Consider the following 13,282-nt stretch of genomic DNA (forward strand, 5'->3'; position numbering starts at 1 on the left):
AACTTCCCTGACTTTCACCTGCCTGTGCAGACAGCCCAGGGGAGAATCAGTGCTCTGGCTCTGAGACACAGGGCTGGTGGAAGTAGGAGAGTGATTGGATGATGAATCTGTAGCTGCAGAGGCATCTGGGCCCCTCACCTGCATTCCTCGTAGATGTCTCCTCCACTGGATGCCTGCGATGCCCTCTCCTCTGTATGCTCCTGCCAGAGTCTCCCCATCTCCACTGACAGCAGCTCCACCCTTCTGCTCACTCAGTCCAACACTGTAGGTGTCCTTGATTCTTCTTCTCACACCACAGATAAATCCATTAGCAAGTGCTGTGAAGTCCATCTTCACATTCATCCAGAATCCCTTCACTTCCCACTATTTCCCCTGTCACACCCCAGTCAAGGTAAGCAACATCTCCATTCTGGAATATTCCACTCCTTTCCCACTGTTTTCCCCACTGCCTCACTGGTCCCCACCTCTCAATTCTGTTCTCAGCACAGCAGCCAGAGAGAAGCTTTCAAAGGATAAGTCCTACCATGTCCCACTTTTAAAACTGTCCTCTAACTCCCCATGTCATTCAGAGCAAAGGTCAACACCCTTCCCACACCCTCCAGGGCTACCTGCTCTGTCCACACCTCTGACCTCATTTCAGTTTCCCTGTGTCCAGCCCTTCTAGCCTCTTCATCCTTCCAGGAACACAGACAATTTCCTGCCCTAGTGCATCTGCACTGAAGGTTCCCTGCCTGAAAAGAACTTTCCCAGGCATCCTTGTGGACAACTCCTCACATCCCTCAAATCTTTACTCCAAGGTCACATTTGCAACAAGGCCCATGCTGACCACCCAGCACAACAGCCACCTCCCTGTCCCCACAGCCCACACTCTGGATCACCTGCCACACAGCACTTGCCACCTTCTCACTCAAGCATTTTCTGTTCCTACTCTGCTTATACTATATCTATCATCTGCCTACAGAGGTGTCCAATCGTTTGTCTTCCCTGGTTCACATGGGAAGAGTTGTCTTGAGCCACACAAAAAAATACACTAATGACAGCTGATGAGCAGAAAAATATAGAGAAAAGAAAAAAAGGTGCGTGGATAATTTTCATGATATCTGTCACTACAAATAAACAAAAAGTCGTCACATTCTAAAGCTGTCCTGGGCCACATGCATCCCGAGAGCCACGAGTTGGACAAGCTTGCATCTAGAACGTATACACCACAAGGCCAGAAATGTTTCTGTTTTTACTTTAATGATGTTTTCTAAATGCAAAAGCAGTCATATCCCTAGCAGACAACAAATGTCTGTTGAATGGATGATCACTGTGGAGCACCTCCCTATTCTAAAGGCAATACCTTTATTAATGTAACCTCAGGTCAAATGTCATTTTGTAGCAGCTACAGAACAATATTATCTCATGTGGACATAAATGCACCAGTGCTTTTCTTGCCAGGGCTACTTTTGTGTCCTCCCTCCCTCCCTCCTCCCACACCAACCCTCCTGCACACTGCAGCACATAAACATATATTTCTCTTCAGGAAAGATAACCCTAGGCTTATGGGTCCAATTATCCAACCACATGTGAATCTAAATTAGACTCTGCTTTACAAATCCATGAGTTTGGATTGGAGCCAGTGCTAGGATTACTACAATTCAGGGCAGGAAGAAGAGTAGGAGAGAGAGCAGAAGAGGAGTTCCAACAGAAAATAACCTATGATGAAAAACTCTGGCACCTCTCCTCTGGAAGTTTCAGAATCTGCTTCCTTTAAGAATGTTGGGGAGGCCAGGCTTGGTGGCTCATGCCTGTAATCCCAGCACTTTGGGAGGCAGAGGTGGGCGGATCACAAGGTCAGGAGATCAAGACCATCCTGTCTAATATGGTGAAATTCCATCTCTACTAAAAATACAAAAAATAAGCTGGGCGTTGTGGCACGTATCTGTAGTCCCAATTACTAGGTAGACTGAGACAGGAGAATCACTTGAACCCGGGAGGTGGAGGTTGCAGTGAGCCGAGATGGCGCCACTGCACTCCAGCCTGAGTGAGACTCAGTCTGAAAAAAAAAAAAAAAGGAAGAGGAAGGTTGGGGAAAAGATGGAAATACAATTGAAAGAGACCTGGAAGGAGGAGAAGAGGTATATGGGTCTGAAAATTTTTCTTCTGATAACACAGGAACTTCTATGTGTAGGGGCCACCCTGGGTGATATCCAAGTCCCTGTTGTAAAGGTAAACTGAGGCTGGAGCCAAACCGGGAACGAAGACACAAGGCAAATGGCAGTGAGAATAGCCTTTATTAGGACTCGCAGGCGAGGTTTCTCGGTCCAAAGGTGCGGGCCGAGGAATTAGCGCTGAGGGGCTTTTTATAGCCCAAGAGGTAGGGAAGCTGGTAGTGCAAACAGGGCCTGGGGGATCTTGAAACTACTAGGGCAGGAGTTGAGTAAGGGTCATGAGGAAGGGGTCTTTGGAAACTGTCAACCGAAACTGCTGTTTACGAACTTGTGGAATGCAGGTGAGCTGCGGGTCATGGGGGAGTGTGGTTGCCCAGCCAGAACTCTGACGCATGTAAGTCTGCGGGTGTGTACAAGGGTGAAGGGAGTCTTTAACAGAAGGCCTGCTACGCCGGGTAACGCCGCCATGTTGGGTCTAGATTCCTGCCTAACACCTGTGATCACAGGTCCTGCTGGGACAAGGTTCTACTGAAGAGCCAAAGACAATGGAGCAGCAAAGATGACCCAGCTGAGCAGTGACCACATAAAGTTCATGGTGGCCTGAGCACCCACTGTGCACAGCCCCATCTAGTCTCCTCCTCTGCAACAAATCAGCACAAGAGTAGCTCCCTCCTTTTCTATCTGTGAGAAGAAAATGTCCTTTGAGAGGTCAGAAAGGTGGCAGCACCATGAGACCCTAGAGGAAACTGCTAGTCTTGGACCCCAGAGAAGTTTCCAGAAATGTGTGACTGCAGACCCAGGGCAGGATAAGGGAAAACAAGGAAACCAGATGTGGGTCCTGGACTAACTGCCTTCCTAAGGTCTGTCCTTAGCCAGGGACCTTCCCCTGACCTGTGATTACTGGGATCAGGTCCCCATCACTACAATCATCAAGGTGATAAATCTGTGCTTCTTTGTCACATGTGCTTTACAAAAGAGTAAGTGCTGGCACACAGGGCGTAGGCTGGGTCGGCCCATGAGTGTAGATGGTGCTTCCCAGTAACCAGGCAGGGCATTTCTACCTGGGGCTTGGAACCCTCAGTGGGACAAAAAAACTCAGAGCTCTTCTTCCTCCACAGCACAAAAGTGACCACAGCTTCAGTGACAACAGCTGCAAAGACAACCAGTCCAGCAATGATGCCCATGATGAGGATAGTGGGCTGGAAAGACCGCTCTGGGAAAGGAGGGGAAGGTGAGGGTCTCTGACCCCAGGCCCCACCACCGACCCTGTTAAAGGTCTCCAGAGGGGCTCCTGCTTTCCCTAAGAGACATGACACCTCCATCTCCCTCCTTACTCCATCTGAGCATGAGGGGCTCAGGCAGCCCCTGGTGCTGCACCTAGCACGTGAATCTCTGCTCCTCTCCAGAAGGCACCACCACAGCTGCCCACTTCTGGAAGGTTCCATCCCCTGCAGGCCTGGTCCCCACGAGCTCCACGTCGTGGGTCTGGTCCTCACTCTCCCACTGCCAGGTCAGTCTGATCTCCACAGGGTAGAAGCCCAGGGCTCAGCACCTCAGGGTGGCATCATAGTCAAAGACAGGATGGTGGGTCACGTGTGAATTGGGGGGATCTGAAAGGAAAAGTCCAAAAACTCAGGCACTTTGCATCTCTCGTGGGACACTCCAGCAGCACCAGTATGTGACCGTCCTAAGAATGAACCAGATACCTGGCGGGATGGGGTGGGGGGAGGGAGCACAGAACTCAGACACCAGCCTGGACACGGGCACCTGGGATAATCTCCTAATCCTTGGAAAGTTCTAATCTCTCAGCGGGGGACCAGGGACTTCCGATTCTGACCTGAGTGAAGGCCAAAGGACTCAGAGGAGCTGGAGTCAGACCCCCACACACATTGAGTGTGAGGCAGAGAGCAAGGCCTGAGGGGAAAAGTCCTGGTGCCTAAGACTGCTGTGGGGTCAAAGGGAACTCCTGATCAGTATTCCAGGGATTGTCTTCCCCTCCACTCCCTCAGAGACTTCATCCCTTAATTGTCCCAGAGAGCAGGGCGGGCCCTCAGAGTCACTCTCTGGTACAGGATCTGGAAACCCAGGAGGATTCCTCTCCCTTAGGACCAGAGGGAGGGCGTATTCTAGTGTTGGTCCCATTTTCCTCCTCTCCTTGTGCTAGGCCAGCCTGGGAGGTCTACAGGAGATCGGGGAGGTGCCCCATGGCCCCTGGTACCCGCACGATGCAGCATCTCCTTCCCATTCTCCAGGTATCTGTGGAGCCACTCCACTCACGTGCCCTCCAGGTAGGCTCTCCTTCGTTCAGTCGCTTTGGCCGCCTCACACTTGCGCTTGGAAATCTGAGCCACAGTGTCCGCTGCGGTTCAGGAGCACAGGTCCTCGTTCAGGGCGAGGTAATCCTTGCCATCGTAGGCGAACTGTTCACACCTGCAGAGGAGGCGCCCGTCGGGCCCCAGGTCGCAACCAATCATCCACTGGAGGGTGTGAGACCCTGGCCCCGCCCCCTCGGTCAGCCCCGCCCACCGAACCTCGCCCCCTCCCGGACCAAGCCGCAGGGATTTTGGTAAAGGCGAGTGGGCTTCTCCCAGGTAGAGGATCTGGGCGAGTCCCGCGGCCTCGGGGTGGATCTCAGACCTGGAGACTCAGGAGTAACCCGGTCGTCTGTAGGGCATGGAGGTGGGGGGTCGTGATCTGCGCCCCGGGCCGGGGTCACTCACCGGCCTGGCTCTGGTTGTAGTAGCTGCGCAGGGTCCGCAGGTTCACTCTGTCAGTGTGTGCGTGGGCCTTGGCGATCCGTGTCTCCTCTTCCCAATACTCTGGCCCCTCCTGCTCCACCCACGGCGCCCGAGGCTCCATCCTCGGACTCGCAGCGTCGCTATCGAGCCGCACGAACTGCGTGTCTTCCACGTGGCCCACCGCGATGAAGCGGGGCTTCCCGCGGCCGTGCGGGACACGGCAGCGCTGAAGTACCTCATGGAGTGGGAGCCTGGGGGCGAGGAGGGGCTGAGACCCGCCCGACCCTCCTCCCCGCGCGGCTCCCGGGGTCCTGCACCACCGTCGGGCGGTCCCCTGGCCCCTCCCCGCAGAGGCCATCTCCCGATCCGGCACTCACCCGCCCATGTCTCTGTCAGGGCCAGAGCCCCCGAGAGCAGCAGCAGGAGGGTTCGGGGCGCCATGACCACCATCCTTGGCGTCTGGGGAGAATCTGAGTCCGAGTGGGTGAGCGAGGACTTTAGAACCGGGACCGCGGCGACTCTGGCTTCTCTAAAAACCAGTTACCTAATGGGAGTGAGAACTGGAGTCGCCCGGTGAGAATCCACGAAGAAGGACCCGACACAGGTTGGGAGAAGGAGAGAAACTCTGCGGAGATGGGGAATCCTCAACACGGGGCCTCCCCAATCCATACACTGCCTGTGGGGCCTGAGACCCTGAGAGCCACGCCTGGGGCCCTGGGACGTCTCCCTGACCCGCTACTCCTGTGCCAAGCGCTCTGTCGCAATGTCTCCCTGAGTCTTGGCACAGGAGCTGTCTGAGAAACCAGGGAGAAACCCTCGGCATGGGCCCCGTCCCTCTCCCTTCACTTTTCATCCCGGACTCCCCGTCCCAGAACTGGACTTCCTGCCTCCTACTCCTTACCTGTCCCAGTGGACTCTTCTAGAAGAAAACTCACCCCAGAGAGCTTGTTGCCAGAGAGTGAGCTTGCCCTGGGAATGGAGGTGTAGAGACAGGGCTTCTTTTTCTTTTCTTTTTTCTTTCTGTTTAAATCTGGGAAAGTTGTGCCTGAGTGCATGAGATAGAACAGAGACCAGTTTGCTTTTTGTTTATTAACTACAGTGAGTAGCAGAGTCTTGGTAACCCCTGAATGATCAGGAATCTAATTGGTGAAAAATGTGACTTTGGCCCCTTGATATATAAATGTGTCTAAAAGCGTTACAACAGGATTCACAAAGCTCCTAAGTTTCACTTTCCCAGACAATGTATCTGTGACTCCCACTTGTTGTATTTTAAATTTACCACCATTCCGTAGCCTTGAGTTTCCGGGTGAGTCCAGGACATCTCCTCAATACAAAGCAGCACACTGTGGTACTGTATGTTGCAACCACGAGTCAGTACAGACTTTATTCACCTCACAGTTGCAAGTGTTCAACGCAGTCACAATGCCCCTCACTAGTGCTCATGCACTGCTTGTTTTTAGGAAGTATCCACATGTAAGTGGTGTGTATATTTTTTAGGAATACTTAGTACTTTTAAACCTGATTAACATAAAAAACGATTAGTTTCTAGGCAGACCCACATAAGACATTAAAGGCCAACCTCAAAGGTCACCCTGCGAGGCTCTGTAGATGGATGTATTAAAATCTATAAAACAATGTATTTAAACCTAAGAATTCTGCTGCTTTGGAATTCTTTCCCTCTGCTCCTTTTCCTCACCTTCTGCTTCTCCAGCCCTTCCCTCCATCCCTCTCATCCCTCAGGCCCTCTTCTCCCCTTAATCCCCACCACCCTGTCACTCCTGAATTGTGGATTTAGCACTGTTCCATGACCTGCTACGTACGTGACTGTTCTCTCCACAGTGGTCCTGCTGCTGTGAGTCACAGTGTGTCATTTCTCCACCTAAAACACTCCAGTGGCTCCACCTTGTTCTTGTGAAGCTTCTAGAATGTCAGGCACTTGAGCATATGAGGGCATACCTGGTTCATCATAGGGACTAAATGAATTTTTCTTGACTGACTGAATGAAATATGAGTGTATTAAATTGCATCACAGAAAATTATAAAATGTAAAATACTGAAAAAGTTAAAATATATTTTATTTTATGTAACTAGTGTGCATATCAATTCATCAATTCATTCCACGAGTCTTTTGAGTCTCTGTATGAATTTTACAAGACTGTGTAGCAAATTTTCACAAACATTGGCTTTAAACACACCCATTTATTGTATTCATTGATTTGTTTTTAGAGACAGAGTCTCCCTCTGTCATCCAGGGTGAAGTGCAGTCACATGATCATGGCTCACTGCAGCCTCAAGCTTCTGGGCTCAAGGGACCCTCCTGCCTCAGTCTTCAGAGTAGCTAGGACTGCAGGCAAGTGCCACCATGCCAAGGTAATTTAAAAAAAAAACTGTAGAGACGAGTGTCTCACTGTATTATCCTGACTAGTCTCAAACTCCTGGCTGCAAGTGATCCTTCTGTGTCAGCTCTTCAAATGTTGGGATTACAGGCCTGCACTACCACGCCTGGCCAAACAACACCCATTTATCTGTTTATAGTTCCTTAGTCAGAAATCTGGGCATGATGTGGACAGAATGTCTATTCCGGGCTTCCCAAAGCTGTGTTTTCGTTTTGAATCCCCTTCAGGCTTATACAGAGGTGGCAGAATGCAGTTTCTGGCAGTTGTAAGACTGAGGTCGCTGTTCTTCGCTGGCTTTCACTGTAGAGAACAGGGAGGGCTGTGCTTAATTCCTGGTGCCCAACAGCGTTCTTTCCCACACAGCCTCTTCATTTTCAAAGCCCACGGTGGAGGAAACCCCTCATGTTGAGTCCCTCTCACACTGTGAATCTCTATGCTCAGGAAAAACCCAGTCCTTTAAAGGGCTCATCTGATTAGGACAGTCCAAGCAGGATAAACCCACCCTAAAGTCAACTAATTGAAGCGCTTAGTTATATCTGCTAAATCCCTTCACAGCAGCACCTACATTAGAGTTGGTTGAATAACTGGAGGAAGGTGAATGACCAGGAGCTGGTTGTTGGGGCCATCATAGAATCAGCCTAGCAAAGATTGGACCTTCCTTTTGTGTTTTATTGGGACACAGTTGGAAATTGGAGTTGTAGTAAAGTGATCATTGTGAATGGTAATAAAACGTCCTCTTCAGCCATGAACATTCTCCTTACCTTTTAAAACTAAGTTACATGTTTATTATCTTATAGTTAATTTAGAGCAGGTGTGGTGTCTCACGCCTGCAGTCCTAGCACTTTCGAAGGCAGAGGAAGGCAGCTTTGACTGCAGAAGTTCAAGATCAGCCTGGGCAATATGGTGAAACCCCCATCTCTACAAAAGAATAAAAAATAGAAAATTAGCCAGGCATGTTAATTCATGCCTGCTGTCCCAGCTACTCAGGAGGTTGAGATCAGAGAATCCCTTGAGCCCAGGAGGTTGACACTGCAGTGTATGATGATCATGCCACTGCACTCCAGCCTGGGTGACAGAGTGAGACCCTGTCTCAAAAATAGTAATATGATGATGATAAATTTAGAGCAAGTGCAAATTAACGTGTAATAATATATCCTCTTGTGAAAATGTATTAGTTATTTACTACTGCATAACAAATTATGTAAAACTTAGCAGCTCAAAACAACAAATATTCATCATCTCTCACAGTTTCTAATGGTCAGGAATCCAGGAGAGGTTTCCCTGAATGCTTCTGGCTCAGGGCCTCTCACAAGGTTGCAGTCCAGTTGTCAGCCTAGGGCTGCATTGTCTGAGGGCTTCACTGGGGCTGGGGATTCACTTGAAACATGGCTCACTCACATGGCTGTTGGAAAAGGCCTAGTTCCTTGTTTTCTGGTCCCAGGCAGCCTCAGTTCTTAGCCACAAGGACCTTCCTGCAGGGCTGCTTATGGCACAGCAGCTGGCTTCCCCCAGAGCTCATGATCCTAGAGACAGAGAGAGAGAAGGTGGAAGCCTCAGTCAGTTTCACATTCTACACCCAGAGTCACAAACTGTTATGTCAGCATTACTGTATCAGTTAGAAGTTGTATTATTCCGTTCTCACACTGCTATAAAGAAATACCTAAGACTGGGTAGTTTATAAAGCAAAGACCTCAATTGACTCATAGTTCTGCATGGCTGAGGAGGCTGCCCCAGGAAACTTACAATCATGGCAGAAGGGGAAGCAAACATATCCTTCTTCTCATGGTGGCAGGAGAGAGAAATGCAGAGTGAAGTGGGGAAAATCCCCTTATATGGTACATATACACCATGGAATATTATGCAGCCATAAAAAGGAATGAGATCAAGTCCTTTGCCGGGACATGGATGAAGCTGGAAGCCAGTATCCTCAGCAAGCTAACACAGGAACGAGAAACCAAACACCGCATGTTCTCACTTATACTTGTGAGCTGAGCAATGAGAACACATGGACACAGGGAGAGAAAAACACACACAGGGGCCTATTATGGGAGGGCAGTGCTGAGGGGAGCATTAGGAAAAACAGGTTCAACCACTGACTTCCACAGCTTGGGGGAACCATTCCCATGATTCAATCACCTCCCATCAGGTCCCTCCCCCAATATGTGGGGATTACAATTCCCAAGACAATTCACAATGAGATTTGGGTGGGAACACAGAGCCAGGCCCTATCAGAAGTGCATCACTAAGTCCAAGCCACACTCAACAGAGGGAATTAAGCTGCACCTCTGAAAGAGAGCTGTACTAAAAACTTGCTATACGTTAAAAGCAAAATTAAAATTATTGTTTCAGGATTTTGTAAAACAAAGCCTTCTTTTATCTAATTATTTTTCTTTAATGCTTTAAGCTTGTCTTTTAATTTAATTTAATTTAATTTTAAGTTCCAGGGTACATGTGCAGGTTTGTTACATAGGTAAACATGTGCCATAGTGGTTTGCTGCACCTATCAACCCATCACCTAGGTGTTAACCCTGGCATGCATTAGCCATTTTTGCTAATGATCCCCCCATCACTGCACTCTCCCAACAGGCCCCAGTGTATGCTGCTCCTCTCCCTGTGTCCATGTGTTCTCATTGCTCAGTTCCCAATTATAAGTGAGAACATGTGGTGTTTGGTTTTCTGTTCCTGTGTGAGTTTGCTGAGGATAATGGCTTCCAGCTTCATTCATATTCCTGCAAAGGACTTGATCTCAATCCCTTTTATGGTTGCATAACATTCCATAGTGTATATGTACTATATTTTCTCCATCCAGTCCATCATTGGTGGGCACTTGGATTGATTCTGTGTCTTTGCTATTGTGAATAGTACTGCAATGAACATACACATGCATATACCTTTATAATAGAATAATTTATATTCCTTTGGGTATATAACCTATAGTGGGATTGCTGGGTCAAATGGTATTTCTGGTTCTAAATCTTTGAGGAATTGCCACACTGTCTTCCACAATGGTTGAACCAACTTACATTTCCACCAACAGTGTAAAAGCATTCCTGTTTCTCTGCAACCTCACCAGCATCTGTTGTTTCTTGACTTTTAATAATTGCCATTCTGACTGGCATGCGATGGTATCTCATTGTAGTGTTGATTTTCATTTTTCTTCTGATCAGTGATGTTTAGCTTTTTTCTTATGTTTATTGGCCACATGTATGTCTTCTTTTGAGAAGTGTCTGTTTAGATCCATTGTCCACTTTTTAATGAAGTTGTTTTTCTCATGTAAATTTGCTTAAGTTCTTTGTGGATTCTGAATAGGAGACCTTTGTCAGATGGACAGATTGCAAAAATTTTCTCCCATTCTGTAGGATGTCTGTTCACTCTGATAATAGTTTCTTGTGCTCTGTAGAAGCTCTTTTGTTTAATTAGATCCCATTTGTCAATTTTGGTTTTGTGGCAGTTGCTTTTGGCGTTTTCATCATAAAATCTTTGCCCATCCCTATGTCCTGAATGGTATTGCCTAGATTTTCTTCCAGGGTTTTTATAGTTTTGGAATTTACATTTAAGTCTTTAATCCATCATAAGTTAATTTTGGGTAAGGTGTAAGGAAGGAGTCCAGCTTCAATTTTCTGCATATTGCTAGCCAGTTCTCCCAGCACCGTTTATTAAATAGGGAATCCTTTGCCCATTGATTATTTTTGTCAGGCTCGTTGAAGATCACAAGGTTTTAGATGTGTGGTCTTATTTCTGAGTTTTCTATTCGTTGGTCTATGTGCCTGTTTTGTACCAGTACCATGCTGTTTTGGTTACTGTGCCTTGTAGTATACTTTTAAGTCGGGGAGCCTCATGCCTCCAGCTTTGTTATTTTTGCTTAGGATTCTCCTGGCTATATGAACTCTGTTTTGGATCCATATGAATTTTAAAATAGTTTTTTTGTAATTCTGTGATAAGCTTCACTTTTTAAATTAATGATTAAAAGTTTGAGACATCACAGAGCCTTACGTGTTGAGGAGAAAACAGCGTGAGGCAGATAAAGGAGATACAACAGTATCTCTGAGTTTTTCTTGCCAATATCTTTAATAACAACAATGTTCTCTTCAATGAGTTAACACAGTTGAGAACATAGAGTAACTAGATCAAATAGTTCCAAGACTTCAGTGCCATAAAAATAATGTCTTGAAAGTAAGTCTTTGTTTTGTCTAAAATGTCTCAAATTTAGTGGAAGTATGTCCCAAGCGCCAATTTTCTTATTGAAATACATCTTCAAAAAACATTTGCCTACACTTAAAAAAAGAAGCACTGCTCTGTCTCTGGAGTAGCCGTCCTTTGTTTCTTTACTTCTCTAATTAACTTGCTTTCACTTAGAAAAATATTGCCTAATCAGATTTCTTTTCATTTACAAAGATGTGAATCTCATACTTCAGTTAACACATCTAGCTTAGCCTGATGCCAATAACTGGTTTGATGCAGTATCATGAAATTGTTAGTTCAAATTGAGAAACAAGGTTTTTCGATAACTGGCTATTCTATTAGCATTCTATAATACACTTAACATCTTTTGTTGTGGTGTTGAATGATATGTGATAGAAGTGATTGGGACACCACTATGATTCTAAATAGCACTGCTATCAGGTGCTTCTGAGGTGGTTTTGTTGTTTGTTTGTTTGTTTTAGCAGTCCTATTGCGTTTTCTATTCATATTGCTATTCCATCACTGGTTATTCCTTTCTACTCTTTTCTTGTTTCATTTATTTTGATCAATGATGTGCATTTCCAATTCTGTAATAGTTTAACTCAGTTGTATGTGTGGTAAAATGTAACACCAAACCCTTTGCAAGATGGAATTACCTTGCATATGAGATTGAAGATTGTATACTTCAAAAATCTAGAGAGATGCCAGTGACCAAGGATCAAATGGCCTATTTGTAGCCAACGCCATTTTCATGGCACGCTGGTCCTCTCTGTCACGTGGCTCCTTACAATTCTCTGTCGTTTTCTATCAGTGTAAGTAGTTCTTGTTAAGGATGCTTGCCATGAACTTTGGTATTCTTTTCTCTTTCATTTTTATAAAAACCAGGTATATTTTAATTTGAAAAACTCTGTTTAAGGAATTAGGAATTTAAGTCAATTCTTTCAACTCAATGTTTTCAGAACACATCATCAACATCAAGTATTACAAATTTATTTTAAAAGTTCCTTTTTAAAAGGGAATGGATATGTTGTATGGACTTTAGCCAGCACTGTTGTAAAACACAGAACCTGTAAACTACCCTGGGCTGCTGCCCATTCACATCCCCCAAAAGGAGACTCCATCCTGAGTCTTGTGATTATTTTTCCTTTATATTTATTTAAAGATTTGTGTAATAAGTATAGATATATCCCCAGTCCAAATATTCGTTAGTTTTGCTGGTTTTTAAGCTTCCAGTACAGCAAATTCCTACTGCGTTTATTTTCCCATGATGCACATTACGTATAGGAGTTATCTGTGGTGTGGCAGGGTGTCATTCACTCATTTTTACTGCTGAAGGTTTACATTTTATGGTTATACCATAATTGCACTAGTTTTCTATTGATGTATATGTAGCTGATTCTAGTTTTTGCCATAAACATTAGTGTGCATGTCTCCTGGGCACATAGGCAGGAAAGCCCGCAGAGTGTATGATTAGCAGTAGGATGGTTGGATTATATGTTGTATGGACTTTAACCATACTTGATAATAATAATATTAGTTCCAAAGTGATTGTGCCAACTTAAACTTATTTATTTATTTATTTATTTTTGAGACAAAGTCTTGCTCTGTTACCCAGGCTGAAGTGCAGTCGTGCCATCTCGGCTGATTGCAACTTCTTCCTCCCAGTTCAAGCAATTCTCCTGCCTCAGCCTCCAGAGTAGTTGGGATTACAGGCATTCACCACCATGCCCAGGTAATTTTTGCATTTTTAGTAGAGACGGGGTGTTGGAGGCCGAAAGAATGAGGGTCGTGATCAACTCACTATACCACTGGA

General features: G+C 46.3%; 1 protein-coding gene, 2 long non-coding RNA genes and 1 pseudogene across 11 annotated transcripts in view; 2 read left to right on the forward strand and 2 right to left on the reverse strand.

Moving 5' to 3' along the window:
- Window positions 1–13,282, reverse strand: part of LOC144340532 (uncharacterized) — a 75,781-nt gene that overhangs the window by 45,251 nt on the left and 17,248 nt on the right. The window lies entirely within an intron of this gene.
- MAMU-AG (major histocompatibility complex, class I, AG) overlaps window positions 1–13,282 on the forward strand; it is a 180,421-nt gene that overhangs the window by 41,199 nt on the left and 125,940 nt on the right. The window lies entirely within an intron of this gene.
- LOC106996077 (HLA class I histocompatibility antigen, alpha chain G) lies at window positions 2,370–5,361 on the reverse strand (annotated as a pseudogene). Its single transcript, XR_013416718.1, has 6 exons — window positions 5,269–5,361; window positions 4,874–5,142; window positions 4,372–4,647; window positions 3,488–3,763; window positions 3,249–3,366; window positions 2,370–2,830 (listed from the first exon to the last, which is right to left on the reverse strand). The product of XR_013416718.1 is annotated as an HLA class I histocompatibility antigen, alpha chain G (transcript).
- Window positions 3,272–6,942, forward strand: LOC144340537 (uncharacterized). Its single transcript, XR_013416743.1, has 2 exons — window positions 3,272–4,905; window positions 6,731–6,942. It is a non-coding gene; the product is annotated as an uncharacterized LOC144340537 (long non-coding RNA).

This window comes from Macaca mulatta, chromosome 4, assembly GCF_049350105.2.
Source record: "Macaca mulatta isolate MMU2019108-1 chromosome 4, T2T-MMU8v2.0, whole genome shotgun sequence".
NCBI classification, from domain to species: Eukaryota; Metazoa; Chordata; class Mammalia; order Primates; family Cercopithecidae; genus Macaca; species Macaca mulatta.